Source organism: Marmota monax, unplaced genomic scaffold (genome assembly GCF_021218885.2).
Source record: "Marmota monax isolate L192 unplaced genomic scaffold, Marmota_monax_Labrador192_F-V1.1 WCK01_AAM20220418_F8-fsc00818, whole genome shotgun sequence".
Classification (NCBI taxonomy): Eukaryota; Metazoa; Chordata; class Mammalia; order Rodentia; family Sciuridae; genus Marmota; species Marmota monax.
Genome location: NW_026692192.1, coordinates 104428 through 123379, shown reverse-complemented (window position 1 = coordinate 123379; position 18952 = coordinate 104428). Strand labels below are relative to the sequence as shown.

At 42.0% G+C, this 18952-nt stretch overlaps 1 pseudogene; it reads right to left on the bottom strand.

The window, feature by feature from the left end:
• Positions 1-15919: 15919 nt before the first annotated feature.
• On the bottom strand, positions 15920-17200 carry LOC124077617 (E3 ubiquitin-protein ligase SH3RF1-like; annotated as a pseudogene).
• Positions 17201-18952: the final 1752 nt, after the last annotated feature.

Genomic DNA, 18952 nt, shown 5'->3' with positions numbered 1-18952 from the left:
CTCTGTGTCTTCTATTCTGTACCATTCATTGGTCTCTGTGTTGTTTTGGTGCCAATACAATGCTGTTTTTGTTTCCAAAGCTCTGTAGTACAGTTTAAGCTATACTATTATGATATGTCTTACTTCACTCTTCTTGCTAAGTATTGCTTTGGCTATTCTGAATCTCTTATTTTTCCACATGAATTTCATGGTTGCGTTTTCTAGTTCTGTGAAGAATTGTCTTTGCGATTTTTATATGAATTCCATTAAAATTTATGCCCAAGCACAAATTAGTTAAAACTATGAAAAAGAATCCCAGCTCACCATGGACCTGACAGCTATCTGGTCACTGGTGTCTGTTGAGCCAGCTACTATCTCCTGCACACTGGGTGGTGGCTAAGCTGAGGTTACTTGTTGCACTTCGGTGTTAATGGTGTCTTAGAGTTGGGTCGACTCTGCATGTTGGTGCTGAGGTCTAGATTCAGGCACACTTTGCCACCACACAACCTGGGATATTTTTCTGGGTTTTTTAAACTTTTAATTGTGTCTGAAAATTTCTTTGGGTCCTTTAACCACTTTGCTTGATCAACTTCTGTGTGTTAGGCACTATACTAGGTGTGGAGTACAGAGTGAATAGGCCAAGTCCTTGCTTCCATGGCACTTAATGAAGTTTGTAGGATAATTATAGGATCTACATCTACCTCAACGTTACTGTGAAACTTAGAAGACAGTATGTCTGTTAATAACGGCAGTGCTGAGGACTGTAATATTGTTGAGGAAATTCACAGAAGATTTCATCAGGCACCACCTTGTTTTTGTCTGGGAAGTTAGAGCAATATAAAGTTGTTACTTTTTCTGTAATAAAAACAGACTTTTTTTATTAGTTAGACATGACAGCACAATTCTCTTGACAATTCATACATTTGAATCAAGTGGGGTATAATTTCTCATTTTTCTGATTGTACAGGTTGCAGACTCACATTGGTCATACACTCACCTATATATACATACAGCAATAATAATGCCTATTTTATTCTGCTGCCCTTCCTATCCCCCCTTCCCCCCCTCCCCTGAAATCTCTCTACCGAATCTAATATGATGTACTTCTTTTTTTTTCTCCTCACAACATCATACATGTGTTCTGTATAACGATGAGGGTCTCCGTCTATCTTCCGTGCAATTCCCCTTCTCCCTCCTTTTCCCTCCCACCTCTCTTTCCTATTTAGTGGTAACCTTCTTCTCATGCTCTTCCTCCCTATCCCATTTTGAGTCACATCCCTTATATCAGAGAAGACATTTGGCATTTGTGTTTTAGGGATTGGCTAACTTCACTTAGTTGGCATTAGAGCAGGTTATGCTATTTCCCTGTAAATGCCATGATCTTGTTATTTTTTAGTGCTGAGTAATATTCCACTGTGTATAAATGTCACATTTTTTTATCCATTCTTCTATTGAAGGGCATCTAGTTTGGGTCCACAGTCTAGCTACTGTGAATTGTGCTGCTATAAACATTGATGCGGCTGTGTCCCTGTAGTATTCTCTTTTTAGGTCTTTTGGCTATAGTCCGAGAAGGGGAATAGCTTGGTCAAATGGTGTTTCCATTCCCAGCTTTCCAAGGAATCTCCATACTGCTTTCCAAATTGGCTGCGCCAATTTGCAGTCCCACCAGCAATGCATGAGTGTACCTTTTTTCCCACATCCTCCCCAGCACTTATTGTTGCTTGACTTCATAATGGCTGCCGTTCTTGTTGGAATGAGATGGTATCTTAGAGTAGTTTTAATTTGCATTTCTCTGATTGCTAGAGATGGTGAGCATTTTTTCATGTATTTGTTGATTGATTGCATATCCTCTTCTCAGAAGTATCTGTTCAGGTCCTTGTTGATTGGTTAATTTATTTTTTTGTTGTTGTTGTTTAAATTTTTGAGTTCTTCCTATACTCTAGAGAGTAGAGCTTTATCCGATGTGTGAGGGGTAAAAATTTGTTTCCAGGATGTAGGCTCCCTATTCTCCTCACATATTATTTCTCTTGCTGAGAAAAAAACTTTTTAGGTTGAATTCATCCCATTTGTTGATTCTTGTGCTTTAGGTGTCTTATTAAGGAATTTGGGGCCTGCCCCCACGTGAGAAAAACAGACATTTAACACAGTTTATATCTGAAACCTGTGAACTTCAGGGATCCCTGTGGGTTGCCTGTCTCCAGGTCAGACACACAGTTCTGTGCATACTCTAACCATGTGAGTTGGGGGAGGAGGCAGCTGCATTTGTTACTGGGATCAGTTCCCTCACTCCCAGGGCAGGTGCCTACAGACTCCCCAGTCCCCACCCTGTAACAACTGAAGCTGCAGACAGCCTTCCTTCCAAGAGCACCTTCCCAGTGGGTGATCTGGTGACACAGGGGAACCAGGACTCTTCTGGGGTCTAGACTGACAGTGTCCCTGGACCAGGTAAATGCTGCCTGCTGGGCCCTGGCCAGGCATCCTCAGCTAATGGGATAACAGAAACAAAGTTACAGTCCCCTGTCAGGGACAAGAATGCAGGCCAGGGGAACTGGGACTGTTATTGCTGCAAAGCAGATTTCTCTGACATCTCCCTGCATTTTGCTGTTTTTCCCCAGTGGTGACCAATAACATCCTAAGCTGAAAGAGTTTTGTATTGTCTGGTTGTGCAACAAAGGAAGGAGAAACACAGGCCTGACCTTGTGTCTCGTATTTATTTCTTTAAAAAAATTCTCTTGTTCTGCAAGGGATGGTATACGGGGCCTCACACATGCCAGGCAAGTGCTGTGCCCCTGAGCTCCACCCCGGTGCCATCTTCTCTTTCTTTATGCTCCATTCTGTAGTCAGCAGCTGTGCTGGTTCTTATTTCCAGTGTATCCAGAACCTGGCCTCCACTCCATGCCTCCATTGCTCTGGCCTCCCTGGTCAAGCTGTGGCCTCTCCTGGTGGCTGGGATGACCCCAGTGGGCTCCTGGCTTCTCCACCTCTAGATTTCTATCTGTAGGAAAAGACCAGTGGAGGGTATACTTCCAATTCTTTCCTTTTTAAATGAAGCACTGCCACTACTAAAGTTTGAATCTGGAATGATCCCTACAGGCCCAGGTGAGACAGCTTTGATCACAGCCACAGGTGCTATTGGGAGGAAGTGGGATCTTTAAGGGGGAGGCTAGTGGGGAGCTTCCTGTTAAGGGCCTCCTTTCAGGGGACTGAGGAACCCTGGCCTCTTAATTTCCCACTCTCTGCTTCCCAGCCACCATTAAGTGAGTCACTTGCCACCATGCACTGCCAGGGTGATATGTGGTTTCACCCCAGGTCCAAGAACAACAGGGCAACCAACCATGGAGTGAAGCCTGCAACAGTCAGCCAGAATATACCTTTGTCTTTCTAAGCTGATTACCTCAGATATTTGTCACAGTAATGGAAGGCAATGCAAGTACAAAGCAGGGGAGGGGACCACAGAGAAAAAGGTGTAACTTAGTGAAAAATTATGTGGAACACCCTAGAACCAAGTCAAGAACAGCACCTTGTCAGCATCCCACATGGCTGCATCCTAGCCCTAGTCCCTCCTCCCTCCAGAAGTAACCAGCCCCAGGGCACACATGCTCAAGGGCTAAGACAGACACCCCATGCACTACTTGGTATGTCTTTGTGCAGTTCTTGGTTTGCAGGTTCCCCGCCCTGTGTGTCTTTTCCTTGGTCTCTTTGTTATAGTGGAAGGCCCTGGGACCCATTGAGGTCCTCACATGCGAATTTTGCTAATTCATATTTAGAATATTGTACACACCTTCCTTTCTCTTTCTTCCATATCTCTTGCAAAATGGCAGCTGGATGTAGAGACCTGTTCAGAGTAATCTGTGATGCTGAAAATACTTCTGAATTTTAAAGTAGATATTGGGACCTGAGGCAAATAACATTAGAAACAAGATCATGATGCTAATGTCCACCAATTGAAGCTCACCAGGCTGTCACCTGTGGTCAGAGTCAGTTTACCTAGATTTCTGGTGGCTCCACAGCCACACAGAAGCATTTCAGAAAGAAACATGGAGCAGTGACCCTTAGAAGAGTCTGTCTTCTATTCAATGACTCCAAGATGTGAGTCAGCACAGGGTCAAGAAGTGAGGCAGCTTGGTGATTGAGCATCTCAATCACTTTTGTACTTTTGTCTCAGGGGTGGGAAGATTACTGGAGAGTCACAGTCCATGTTGGTAAAGAGGTTGCTCGCTAAATGGCCATTTCCCCTTGTTCTGGGCAAACCTGGGGTAGGTAATGCCTGGTAAGAAAAAGGTTGGCTCAGTAATTTCTGTTGCCTCAGAGTTAGTCTCCACATAGTTTTTGATATGACTACCATGTGGTCCTACCTGAGGTTTTCATTCTATTAGCAGTGCTTTTTTTGACTTGTGGATATCATGGACGAGCCACCTGTTATCAGGAAGGCCATTTCCCTTTCTCAGTTCTTTTCAGGGTTTAGATGAAAACAGCACTGACTTTATTTTATCAATGGCCATATTGCCGAAGGCCTTGAGTTTCAGTGAGAGGAGGTTTATACCTCGTAAGGTACATGATATTTAGATAGGAGGTGTCTCCCAAAACTCATGTGTGAGACAATACAGAATTGTTCAGAGGTGCAATGATTATATCCTGAGAGTTGTAACATAATTAAGGGATTAATCAATTTGGTGGGTTAATAATTTGAAGGGGTCAATGGGTGATAATTATAGGTGAGTAGGATGTAAGCAGGTCATTGGGGGTGTACCTTTTTGTTTATATTTTGTCCCTGGCTAGTGAAGCTCCCTCTCTCCCTCTCTCTCCTGGTGGCCATGAGCTGAGAAGCATTCCTCCACCTTCTAATATGATGTTCTGCCTCACCTCAGGGCCAGAGTGATGGAGTCGGTCAGGCATGGACTGAAGCACTGAAACCATGAGCTGGAATGAGCTTTTCCTCCTCTAGGGAGTTTATCGGGTATTATGGTGATAGTGATGGTAAGTCAACCAACAAGAGTGGTTAAAGATCCACCAGCACAATTGGGTGCTAGAGTGCCCATCTGAGCATCATGCTTGAGGATTCAGCATCTCATTATTTGGGGAGACAGAGGATCTGAGGCAGGTCGAGGAAGATGCAGTTCCAGAGGTGCACCTGAGGGGAGGAAAGGACGAGGCTGCAGCCCAGGTAGGACACTGGCAAAGAAGGGAGTGAGTGGGGAAGCCAAGGTCTGCCTCTGGACCGTGCCCACTTCTCTGCCTGCTGCATGGTTTTTCTAGGCAAAATGGAAAGGAATGGTGAGCGGTCAAACCAGTCCTGGCTCTCCCAGTCACTTGATCAGAGTCTTATGGGCTCCTTTTTGTGAGGGCTGCCCATGACCTCACTCTGGCCAATGGGGTCCTGGGAAAGGTTCTTATATTTTGTCCAAGTAGTAGTATAAAGAGGTTGCTCACTAAATGGCCATTTCCCCTTGTTCTATGCAAACCTGGGGTAGGTAATGCCTGATGTCATCCTTCCAGGTTTCGTTCTAAATTTCTCAGCATTTTCAGAGCTTACTTAGTTGGGAATGTGGTTCCTTGTAGCCCAAAGCATCCCCATCGCCAGAGACAAATGGACTTTCTGAGGTAGCAACACCCCTGGCCATGGAGTCTGAAGAGGTATGGGAAGCTGGGGGAGGAGCTGTACTGGGGGTGGGTAAAGGAAAAGAAAACTTTGTTAGAATCTTCTAGGGGGTATGTTGATTGTGAATGTCAAGTTCTGGGTCTTGGGACAGAGGCTACAGCCTGTGAGAAAGCAGGCAGAACCCTGGCCCATGGCTGTGTGTTATGTCACAAGAGAGGAATCCAGCAAGTTATCAGGGATCCTTGGTAAAGAGGGACTAATTGTTCTCCCCAATTTCAGATATTGCTGTTAGGCATTGGTGAGATCAGGGCCTGGCTGGGTTTCTGTACTTCCAAGCCTTGCCAGGAAAATAAACCACTTGTAAGTATACAGGTACTGCCACTCCTCACAGGAGGTTTTCTTCTCTTCTGTGCCTTTGTTTTCTACTTCTTTTTTCTTTGCATTTTTCAATTTTCCAAATGTAGCTCTTACCATACTCTCTAAAAACCTGTGCATCAGCAGGGTGGCCTGCAGGTGGAATAGAGCCTGTGCAAGCAGGAGGAGGAGGGCATGGAGGTGTGGGGTGCAGGGCTATTACTGTGGATCAGGAAGCACCAGCCTCATGGTGAGTCAGAGTTCGAGGGTGGGGAGGAGGCCAGGGAGGACCCCTGGTCTGCTAACCCTTCTCTCTTTTAAAATATCCACCTCTTGTGACATTAAAGCAGGAACAGATGTGGGAAAAGTGAGTCACAGAGTTGCCCCTTTTTCTAGAATCAGGGATGAATTTGGCATCGGAGCCAGATCTACTTGTTGGTCTTGCTCTCTTCCCTTCCCATCACTGAGAATTAGATGAATAATCAACAGAGGGCTCGCTTCACTAGACTTGCTGTTGATTCTGGAACCAAGACAAAGATGACAGGAGTCTTGTATGTTCACAATAGTGTGCTTCAGCTTGGTGTCCTGTCACATGGAGCCTGAGGCAGAAGTTCAAAGTCAGCTTCACACATGCAGACTTTGAAGATAAATCTGGAGTCAGGTGGAGTGCTGGTGTCTGATGGAAAAGCAGATCTTAAGAGGCAAATTTGTAGTTGTGGACAAAGTGGCCCAGAGTCACTTGGGCATAGAGGGGGGTCTTATGGATAGTTGGAGGAAAATTAGGGATCCCACTAGGTGGGCTAGGGAACTGATTCTCATGTTGGTGGAACCTTTACTTTTCTGTATTTTGTTAAAATTGTGTAATAGGACACACATCCAGAAAGAGCACATGCCTTTATGATCCTTGACAGGCAGTTGAAATTAACACTCAGGTGCCACATTAGGATGCAGGGGCTCCTGGAATGCTTCTGTCCCCTTTCCTGACCACAGCCTCTAAAGTCATCACTTGGTGATTCAGGCAGTGGCTTCCTGTGTTCCTCTGTTTCCACGCTGCCCAATGCTGCTCACTAATGTCACATCTTGAACATGTGTCCCATGGCATTTCTTCTGAGGATACACCAAGAGTGCATTGCTGGGACCCGGAGTCTCCATAACATCAATTCCATTAGATAAACTGCTCTTCACAGGGTTGACAGCGCCCAGATGCTCCATGGACATGGTGGATTCCCGTCACTTATGTCCTCACCAAAGCTTGTCAGGAGCTTCTGTGCTCACTCAGGTCCCTCCACTAGGCCACAGGCTTCCTTGTATACATGGAGGCCAGGCCACAGGGTGAGCCTCTTCAAGCAGCAGTGGGGACAGTGTGTCCTGTCTACTCAGCAGGCCAGTCCTCAGAATGGCTTAGAAAAGCATCCCTGGAACTCCCATCTTGGCTGCCCCTATTGCTAACTGTGTAATCACCGGTGATTTAATTAACCTCCCTGTGCCTCCATGTCCTTGGGTGTGGAGCATTGGTGAGAACATGTGCCTCCCTGGGCCATCTTGATTATTAACAAGTGAAGGCTGCAGAACAATTGGAAGGAGGCAAGTACACCATAGGGGATCCATAACTGTGAACCAGAACTGGAACCTTCCTAGGGAAAAATGATGACTATGTTCTACAGATGGCTTAGAAGACAGAAATGGGGCTTGTTCCACAACACTGATAGAGCTCTGTGTATCTAAGTGTGTCACCTATCAGGGAGGGACAGGCATCAGCCTATCCAAGCTGAGTCCAGATGAAGGAGTTGGCTGTTTCAAGGACCTGTGTTCACCTGCTGTTCATCACAGTGACCAAAATGCCCCACAATAACAATTTACAGGAAGAAAACATTATTTAGACTCATGGGTTCACAGGTCTCAGTCCATGGTTGGCCCAGCTCTAATGCTCTGGGCCTAAGAGTGAGGCAGAAGATTATACAGCAGGGTATACCAGAAGACATCTGTTCAGCTCCTGGCAACTGGGAATCAGAGAGAGAGGGAGGAGCTTGGCGGACAAAATATAATCCCCAAGGGCATGTCCCCAGTGGCCTACCTCCTCCAGCCATGCCCCACCTGGTTATGGTTACCACCCAGTACAGTAGTCTTCAAATCTATCAAATGGATTAATCCATTGATTAGGGTCATGGTTCTTGTATTGTAATCATTTCAGCTCTGAACACTGCCACCTTGCCTATCAAGAGCTTTTAGGAGGATATTGCACATCCAAACAATAACAGGGCTGGTCACTCTTTCAAGAGCAAGAGTGCTTCCTCTCTATGAGGTGTTCAGAGGACAGCAACAGGCTGGGAAAGGAGCACATGGGCTTCTGGTCCACGCTCACAGGGCCTTGTGACTAGTAGGTGGCCATAGTGGCCAGGGCTAGTACTTCCTTTTGGCACAATGCACAGATGAAATTGCTTCAGGGTTTCAGGCAGCTGAGGATGTGATGGTACTGAAGACGAGTGGAGGGTTGCAAGGCCTAGCAATGGGCAAGACCGCAGCCCATCCAGCATTGGTTCAGTTCAAATTAATTTTCAGTCGTCTGATCACATCAGGTGGAAGTTTCAGTGTAATCCTGGGAGTGCTGAACCACTAACGTGTGTATTTTTTGGGGGGGAAAGGAGAAAACTGGCCTTGCCCAGAGCCACCAGAGCCCATGACTTTGCAGAATGTATCATTAGAGTTTGTCTTCATTGGTTAGGATTCTCTTCTCACTGACCAGCATCTGAGGGCTGTGGCTGGGTGTCATCCATGGGGCATGAGTCTCTGCAGCTACTCAAAGATTAAGTCCAATGGAGTCACATCAGCCTTTGAAAATCCTTAACAAGCCTGGTGAGCAAAGTCCTGCATACCTAACCCTGAGCAACTGACCCACTGATGCTCAGCTTATGACAAAGGACACGTGTGCAAACTCAGGTGATGGTACATTTTTAAATACTTGCTTTCTTTCAATTTAGCCCATGAATCATTAAATCCACCCTTGTAAAGCAATCCTCTCTCCCTCCTCAGGATATGCATCCTGTGCACAGCCCCAGAGGTCTTAGCCATCACCACCATCTAGTTTGATGACAAAGTCATTGATTTTCAAACTGTGTGGTTTGACCTCTGGGAAGGAGATGCACTTCCTAGTTTGGGGCCCTGGAGGAGGCTCTGGGCTTTATCCCACTACCTGCTTTTACTCTTCTCTGCCTTAAGAGTTGCTTTTGAATTGCTTTTATGCATCAGTGTTCTTTGTAAATTTTGGGTTTGAAAATCTATGGTTTGCAATTTTTAGGGAAAAGCTTAAAAAGTTCTGGCTTAGGCAGTTCAATTGTTTTTGAACATAATTGAGCTTTGCAATATGAGATTAGAAGAAACTAAATTTACATTGGTAATATGAGAACTTCTAGGGGAATTTTGTTGTTGGGAATTTTTAGTTTTAACAGTCCCTGATTATCTGTACCCATTTTCTTACCTGCATAATAACATACATCCTGCCTGATAACCCCTCATACCATCTCTGAGATCTGTTGTAATCCCACAATCCCGGGCCCAGGGCTGGGCAAATCAGAGGATTTCATGAATGTCTGTCAAATCAGTGAGTGAGCTCTGGGCTAACTGCTGCCAGTGTACAAGAAAGGCAGGGGACAGAGAAAGATTTTCACTATGTTGTAATAGGTCATCAGTGTCATTTCACTAACCATGTTGTATCCTACACTGAGCCGTGCATCTTAGCAAACTTTCTTTTTCTTAAAAACAAACAAGCAAACAAATAATGAACGGGGCCCTCAGTGCTGGTGGTCATGATGACGAGAGACAAAAATGCTTTTTATGCCACAGGGTTATGAGCATGGCCAGCTGACTCCATTAGCTCCTCCTCTGATTTCCCAATGCCATTCTTTTCAAGTCTGTTCAGGCTTTTGCCATCTGCTCTGCACCCTTTCCATCAGTGGACCCTGCTCTTGCAATCTCACCTTTTCAGGCCTATGCCTCAGCCACTCGCCCTCCAATGTTGGCACTCTGTTAGATACTGTGCCAGAAGGTTCTTGTTCCCGTGCTGTGACTCAGTTCCGGTCACATGTGGAACTTAAAATGCCATATCACCACTGCTTAGAGAAGAGGACCATTGTCTTAGGAGCCTTTTGGTTAGACAGACATCTTTAATGATGCAGCACATCCTGCAAATGCTGTTGTGGAGAGTGGGCTAAAGATGAAAAGCTACAAACAGGTTGTGGAGGACAGTTGGTGAGGAGCAGAAAGTCCCATACTGATTCAGTCTCTTGTTTTCTACTGGTATGTTTCCTCTTTTCTAGAGAGATGGACACAAAGGCATGGTTGATTGTACTCGTCAAGTGGGTTTAGCATGTCCCCAGTGACTGCATTTCATGGCACTGAACAGGCTTGCATCTTCTCCACAGTGTTGAAATCATGGCGGAGGCCCCCCACTGGGGGCCAAGAGACTGGGGTGGGATCCGTGTGGTATCTGGTATCTGTCATCATTTGTAGCACTTATCTTCTTCCTGCAGAGATGGTAATAGCCAGCATTTGTGTCTCATTTAATCTGTCTGGCCTCTCCATGTTGTGTGTGTCTCTCTGGATTGAAATGGAACTTTGTATTCTAGGACCCCTTATCTCTGAGTCCCTACCTGTGTTTCACAGTTCAGGGCATGTATAATCTGCTCCATTTTCTATGGAAATTATACACCAAGCCTAGCTCTCAGCAAGCAGCTTCTGTATCCCACACAATGAATCAATTCTGTTGTAACCAAGAAAATGCACGGAGTAATTTTTTTTTTTTTTTTTGGATTTGGTTTGATGAAACATAACAGAACCAAACATCTCCTATTAATTGTAACTGTTGATTTTAAGGTACATCATATTTAGAACTTTAAATGCAAAAAACTTTATCTTGCAAAGATGGACATATTTCTTTTGAGTAGCTTGCCTTTTTTCATATACTTCTCTTAGGAGGTAAAAAAGCATTGCTCTAAAACAGACATAATTGAGCTTTGCAATATGAGATTAGAAGAAACTAAATTTACATTGGTAATATGAGAACTTCTAGGAGAATTTTGTTGTTTAATTAGCTAAATAATAGCACATTGTATTTGATAACTTAATTTTTTTTAACTTGTCATTACACATTTGAGGAAAAAAAACACATACTAAGTTTAATTTTTTTTTGAGAGAGAGAGAGACAGAGAGAGAGAGAGAGAGAATTTTAATATATATATATATATATATATATATATATTTTAGTTTTTGACAAACACAACATCTTTATTTGTATGTCGTGCTGTGGCATGCATGCCAGGTGAGCCAGCTACCGCTTGAGCCACATCCCCAGCCCCTATGATTAATTTTATCAAAACCAGGATCCATTTGTATTAAAATAAAACTACTATGAAAAAATTCAAGATATACATTCCAAAGTCAAAGTACCTTATGAATTTTTCCCTTTATTTAATCCTTTTAACAGTTAGTTGGATGTTCTGAAATGAAAAACAACAACAACAACAAAACACCAAAAGAAACAAAATAACAACAAAAATGTACAATATCAGGAAGGTGGCCCCTACTTGTAATCCCAGTAGCTAGGAAGGTTGATACAGGAGGATTCTTAGTTCAAATCCAGTCTTAGCAGCAGTGAGGCACTAAGCAACTCAGTGAGACCTTGTCTCTGAATAAAATACAAAATAGGGCTGGGATGTGGCTCAGAAGCTGAGTACCCCTGAGTTAAATCCCCAGTACAAATAAATAAATCATTTTTTGCTAACTTGTATTTTTAAACTTTAAGACTTCACTTTAAGAAAAGGAGCTTTGATTTGTTTTTAGGAAGTTTGTGAATATAGCATGGGTGTGTGCATGTGAAGTAGCGAAAACACTTTCTTAAATTTCTTTTTTCTAGATTAAAAGTAACTTCAGCAAAAGTGCATGAAAATCATATCTAAAGTGTGTGAATTATAGAATTCTTATTTATAACCTTTTTTAAGAGTAAAGTATTTAAATATTTGACCAAAATCACTCTGAGAAGACATCTTTTTTGATTTGCAATCCTGTGATTTTTCTGGAATATCTAAACAGTCTTCCAAATGTGAGATCCCATTATACAAATACTACTTAAGTATTTAAGTGTGTATTAATGAGACAGGGCACCTATAGTCTGATATTTTGGCTGTAAGTTCCTGAGGGTCCAGGAGCAATCCAACCCAGTTGTAACCAACTTGTGATAAGCTGTGTGGTTGAGTGTAATTATAATGTACAGGTCTTTATGGCATCAAAGTGTGGGCCACCCACCCTGTGTGGAATTCAGGTGGAGAAGAAAGTAGATGCAGAAGTGGAGAAGGTTTCCCAGAGAGAGATTGTTTCAGTCCAGCATTCCTGTTTGAGAGTCTTCAACTGGGTGAAGAGGGGCTATATGTAGCATATGGAATGGGGCCCATCCCTAGATTTCTGTAATTCCCAGCTCTGTTAAGATGTTGTATACAGTATCTGTAAGATCATAGTGAGGAATAAGTTTCAGATGTATGTAGAGAGAGGATCATAGTCTAAGGTGAATTGTTTAATTGTTTACATTTTATTCTAAGGACCTTTACAAGTTTTTGAAGAATTTCAAGTAAAAGTCTTATGAGTTTTGTGACCATGGATTTGAGATGTGTCACTGGGGGAAGGGAAGGCAAGTAGCAATGTTGGTGGCAAGAAGGTCATATATATACATGTATATATATAGTTGTTGTTGTTTTGTTTTGTTTTGGTTGTAGTTGGACACAATACATTTATTTAATTTTTATGTGGTGCTGAGGATTGAACCCAGCACCCTGCATGTGCTAGGTGAGCGCTCTACTACTGAGCCACAACCCCAGCTCCATCACATATTTCCTTCTAATTCTACTCAACATTAAAGAGTGTTACCATCCAACTTGAGCAGGACCATTTTGCTGTAGAAAATGTGGAAAATTAAAGTTCTCAAACATTTTTGCTTACTTATTTTTGTGGCTGTGATTCACCATATTTCTTACTTTTATTTCTTTTTATTATCCAGTGGAAGAAGACAGAGGGTAAAGTTCACAATCAGGAAAAGAATCTATATCCACAGCCAGTGATCAGTGTTTGCACTCTCTGGAGAGACAAATGAATGGGAACCAAGAGAAAGGGGACCATACTGATAGGAAAAAGAACAAAATGGGAAAAGAGAAGGGAAAAAAGTGAAAAAGAAAGCCAATAAGGGAATGCTGAAGGGATTGGGAGACATGTTCAGGTAAGTCTTTACCACCATATACTGGAGCATCCTTAAATACACAGTCATGCCCTTAACAACAGGGATACCTCTGAGAAAAGCATCTTAGGTGGTTTTCATCATTGTGCACACATCTTGGAACTTACATGGTATAGCCTACTGCATGCTCAGCTGTGTGGTACATGCTATTATATATGTGGTCTTTGGTTTACCAAAATATTAGGTGGCATATGATTGTATATTACGGTGACATTTAAATAGAAAACACAAGAAGCACCTGTTTGAAAAAAGTATCTTTGAAGACAACAAAAATTCTTTTATCATTATCAGCCTTAGCTACTGCACTTTTACTTTTTTCAGGATTTTGCTTTAGTAATTTCAGCAGCTTTCAATATGATATCTTGCCAACAATGTAGATAACCCTGGGGAGGAAGGAGGGAGTCTTCTTTGTCTTCACTCTGCACAACAGGAAAAGGCCCATGGAAACAAAGGGCTATTAAAGTAGGGTTTGTTCTTTTTTTGTTTGGCACCACTGGTTCATTATCTAGATTTAACCCAGAATTCAAGTTGTGGTAGCATTTAAAGGTCCATTAATAACAAGTCTAATAAAAAATGTTACACATAGAGCTTTAATTAAGCTGTATTGATTAATTTAATACTTATTACTTTTAGTCTGCAAAAATTGATTCACCGTAATCTCTGCCTAATTCTTTTTTTTTTTTTTAAGAGAGAGCGTGAGAGAGAGAGAGGGAGAGAGACAGAGGGAGAGAGGGAGAGAGAATTTTTTAATATATATTTTTATTTTTTAGTTATCGGCAGGCACAACAACTTTGTTTGTATGTGGTGCTGAGAATCGAACCCGGGGCCGCACACATACCAGGCGAGCACGCTACCGCTTGAGCCACATCCCCAGCCCACTCTGCCTAATTCTTGACAGTTGTTTTTGTGTCCCTACATTATTCTCTAGGATTACATCATATCATTTTTTACAAATCATTGCTGTACAATAAAAGTCAGAAGTTGTTCAGAAGTTTCACTGAAACTCCCCCTTAAATGTTCATCTAAGGTGATTTATAATATTCAGGTATTTAAAGCTAAATATAAAGATTGCCTGATTGTTCCATAAATTAAAGCCCTAAACATATCAAGATGATAGTTTAAAACTGAAATCATGTAGCACAGCCTCTTGACTTTTCACAAAGGAGTTACCCTGGGTTAAGAATCCTTTTCTTTTAACTTGGTTTTAATTGCAGAATGTGAACAAGAGATTTATTTTCATTGACTTAGGATCCTCATGTTGACCTCAATAACTCGGGGTGTTACAGGTTATGTCAGATCTGGAAATGTGAGGAATCAGGACTCAGCCAGAAGGTCACACAACAAAGCAGGTGTGTTCTGTAAATGTGTTGAAGACAAGTGCATGCAAGAAGCAAACTATAGATTCATATTAACCTAAAATTTGGCCTGTTCAGAGTATTATCTTTGGTTTAAAATAGGATTCATTTCTCCAATCATTCAGAGCAGTGAGATAATCATCACTTTTATTAGACTTTTTCTTATTTATATACTGCTCCTTCTAAATCCATCTTCAGTCAAATCATCATTCTTTATTATATTCCATGTCCAAAAATATTTACGGAACAAAATAGCTCTTACTGCTCCTGAGTTAGCCAGGGGGCTTTTCTTTCCATATATACAATCTGACACCTCAGAAACTGGCACTTACGCAAAGCACAAGACACAGGTTGCTGTCCATCAATTAAAATTTAAGGAATTTGTGCTAGTGTCAACTTTAGAGAATAATAGGTAGAAGGAAACCTCCTGCAAGACTGCAGCATAGTCGCATTTCTAGGGCTCTCCTGAAGGCATATTGAAAACTAATGGCTTGTTAGTTTTCATTCATCAACCAACATTTATCTGATGGATAAAAGGGTTCTGTACTTGTTATGATGTAATGGGTAAACAAATTTCTAGTCTTTTGAGATTACTTTCATTATAAATCATCTTTGTCTGCAATTTGCAACTTCAGTGGTCGACTTACAATCTGGGGCCAGAGGAGTAGATTTTGGGCAAAATGTATATTGTTTTAAAGGAAGCATGAACACTTTATGACCCTCCTTTTCTTAAATGGCTTGCAGAACATTATATGAAGTTTTCTCCAGATCTAAATCCATAGACTTTACATATAATATGTATGGAGAGCCAGCCTTGTAGTAAAAAATTTTGACCTATTTATAACTTCAAAAACCTGCTTACTCTTGAAAATCAAATTATATATTCTGGGGCAGCGGCTGAAGTTTCTTTCATTTTATTTTCCTTTATTTTTTTTTTTAATTAGGCTAATATTCTTCTAGTACTTAAGAATGGCTGGTAAGAAAATCATAGATACCTAAACTTCTCTGGATACCTGGAATCTTTGGTTTGTTAAAGTCATCTCTCATTTATTTATTGATGGGATTAGTTTTTATAAATTTTGCAAATCATTGTTAAACACTACCATTATTAAAAGTTAAGTAGATCAATTAAAAATCAGGAATAATTAATACTCAAAATTCATCCCTTCCTAATTACTTTTACCATACTATTATCCAAGGTTCTGAGATGTTGTATACCTGCTTAAATTTTGGAATTAATATATGATACTTAACATACCCCTTTCCACAAAATTGATTGCTAGAATTTGTAATGAGATGGCATCAAATATGTAGATAAATTTGGGGAGAATTAATATCTTCATAATATTCAATCTTCTAACTTGTGAGCAGTGGATTTTGCCATGAGACACGATACCATTCCAGCAGAAGCAGCACAGCACCTGGCAGGATGGACATGAGAAGACAGTGGTAGCCAGGAGAAGGGAGTGCTGGAAAGGGAGGATTCATAGTTCCATGGGCATCTGGAGAGGGGACATCCAATGGGAAAGTGAATAAGGGGCCAGTTGACACTGGGATGCTTGGGTGTGGGGTCACAATGAACATGGCAGTACTCACATGAATCTGAGAAGGGCCACTGAAGGAAGGCTCAGAAAGTTCTCTGAACTTGTGGCAGCTGAGGGTTGGTGGAGCTGATGAGGATAGGAGCACTGATCTCCATGGAGCAGCAGTTGTGGGATGCATGAAAGGACTTGTTTGCCATGGTGAGGGAAGTGAAGGAGTGGGGAATTTTGGTGTTCTTTTTGGTGTCAGGAGTGCTTTGGGGCAGTGCTGCTCTGGGCTGCTGCTGAGGTACATGTTTTAGCATCAACTCCTGGCATGGGAGGCTCATCCCATTCTGTCAGCTGCTTAGCATCCAAGTTAAACTCAATGTAGGAAATTAGAAATATTCCTATTTATTCTGCCAACATTCCTTCAGCACAGCTACATCCACTCTTTGGATCACAGTCAGAACATCATCCTTAACAAATGGAAGGCAGTCATTATCTGCTGCTTTTTTGTCTTTTACTTCAAAACCATATAGTGCTTTGTACTGAGGTGGGGGCTGAGGCAGTGGTTTAATAATCTGCACTAAGTTTGTTGGGAAAAAGCTATGGATCCCATTGACTTACCCTGTGGAACCAGTTTTCAACAACGTGTCATCAAAAAATGATGATGTCACATTTGCTGAATTTAAAGTCTCCAGGCTCCTTTTATTCATAGTTTTGTAATGTGTTAGGACATGGTAACAGGTATACCGCTCACTGGGGCCTCCAGCCTTGCACCCAAGTCTGCCATCCACACTGGGAGCTCTACAGATCTTTTGCACTACAATTAGCCATAGTGCTGCCCTGAATCCTTAATGCATTTGTTCAATTGGTTCCACTGCCCCCACTGGCTAGGTTTCCAAGGCCTATGATTGATGCCATCCAGAAGCCTGACCAGCAGGATGTTACCTGGAAGCTTATCATGGGAGCCAACAAGAGTCCTCCCCTTGGAACAACTGAGGGAACTTACGATCCCAGCAAACATGCTTTGCAAAACCTATGCTGGGAACACAAGACTTTTGCAGAAGCACCCAGGACACTCCAAAAGATCCAAGGAGACAGATTCATCCATCTTGATGTACTTTAATGAGAAAAGGCTTTAGAAATGTTCATAGTTGTGTGCAGCTCTTATAATGATTTATGTAACATCCATGTCATAATTTGCTCTTGCATCTTGGCTCCTCCTCCTTGTTCTTGGTCCTACAGTGGTGGCCATGGCCAATGCAGATTCCACCCAGCCTTGCCTTCTGATCCCTGTTTCTCTGAAGCAGGCACAGTGGCCTCTGGATACCCTCGTCTCTGCTCTCCCCCTCTCTGCGCAGACACATTACACAGGTGTCACTGCCTCCCACTTGCCCAGCCTTAAATGTTATTGTTTAAATCAACTGAATGCTTGGTGGGTTAAAAACCAATACATGAGAGATGGGATAGTACAAATTTCTATCCTGGCTTGAATATTTTGTGTCTGTATGACTTTGGAAAAAGGACCTAACTTCTCTGCTTTCTTTTTCTCTGGTGGTAGTAATAGTCCCTGTCGTAGGGAAGCACAGGCACTACAGACAAAGCTCCAGTGCAGTGCGTGTCAGGATACACACTTCAGACATGGCAGATCTTGTTACCCTGAGTTTAATAATCTATAAAACAAGAGCAGTAATGACAGTGACTTGTGGTGATGGGCAGCTGCCAGTGCAGAGGTAGCAAGGACCTTCACTCTTTCTGTGAAGCAGCTGAAGGTCAGACACCAAGGTAGATGGGGTCTGGATGCTTGACACTGGTGACATATTTACAACTCTCCCCGTTTTCTTGCAGAATGCGCCCCAGGACCTGTCCATCTAGAGCTTTGGGCTGGAGTAGTCCCTCTTGTTGCAGACCTTGCAGGAGATGCTGGCTAACATGGTGAAGAAGTTGGAAGGAGCAAGTACACTTTAGGCTGGAGTATTTTAATGTGCTCAAGTGCTATGGGATGATGTCTCTTACAGGTATTGGAAATCGTGTTTGCAGAGATAAGTCAATGGTGTTCACTTGTGACTCCTTTGGGGTTGACCTTCTGCTTTACCTAGCCACTGTATCAGATCTTTAACTTAAAAACAGAAATTCAAGTGGAATGTGATCTGTGTGGCTGCCTCTTGTGCTCATGGAAGCATCCTTTCTTGGGCATCTGTGTGTCTCTCTGCATCTTCAGAGCTCTGACTGTTCCTGTTTTGACCAATTGTTTTGTGCATGGCTTTTTCTTACTGATCATTATTTATTGTCATAACTTTAACTGTGTTGCTATGTTCTAAGCTGTTCTTTGTCAAGTAAAATTTCATGGCACTGTTACATACTTTAGGTGATATGGCTTTAGTGAATTGTAAATTTGCAAATAGTTAATCATTTTCTTTTGAAAATTAAGACTTTTATCTCTGTCTACAAATTCAGATATTTTCCTTCAAAAATTTATATGATGATTTAATTATTTTCCATGTGACAAGCTCTTACTGAGTGGGTAGTGGCCATTTTTAACCAATGCATCCAGTTTAATGTTAAGCAGAAGGATAAATGGTCATCTTTTTGGGTCTTCTCTATAATTTTTAGGGGCATTCTAAGTGCTACACTGTTGTGTAGTTTAATAAACTCGAGTATTTCCAGGAATAGAACCAAAATTTTTCTTTTTCATTAATGATCTCTTTATAGCTTTTATGGTTGAATTGTTATTTTAGTTGGGATGAGTAAATAGATTAGTAATACATGGTTACAAACAAATGAATGGTTAATTATATTGTAACATATAGTTTTGCACCATCCACGAGGAAATACTATATCTCTATAGTTTAAAAAAATTTAG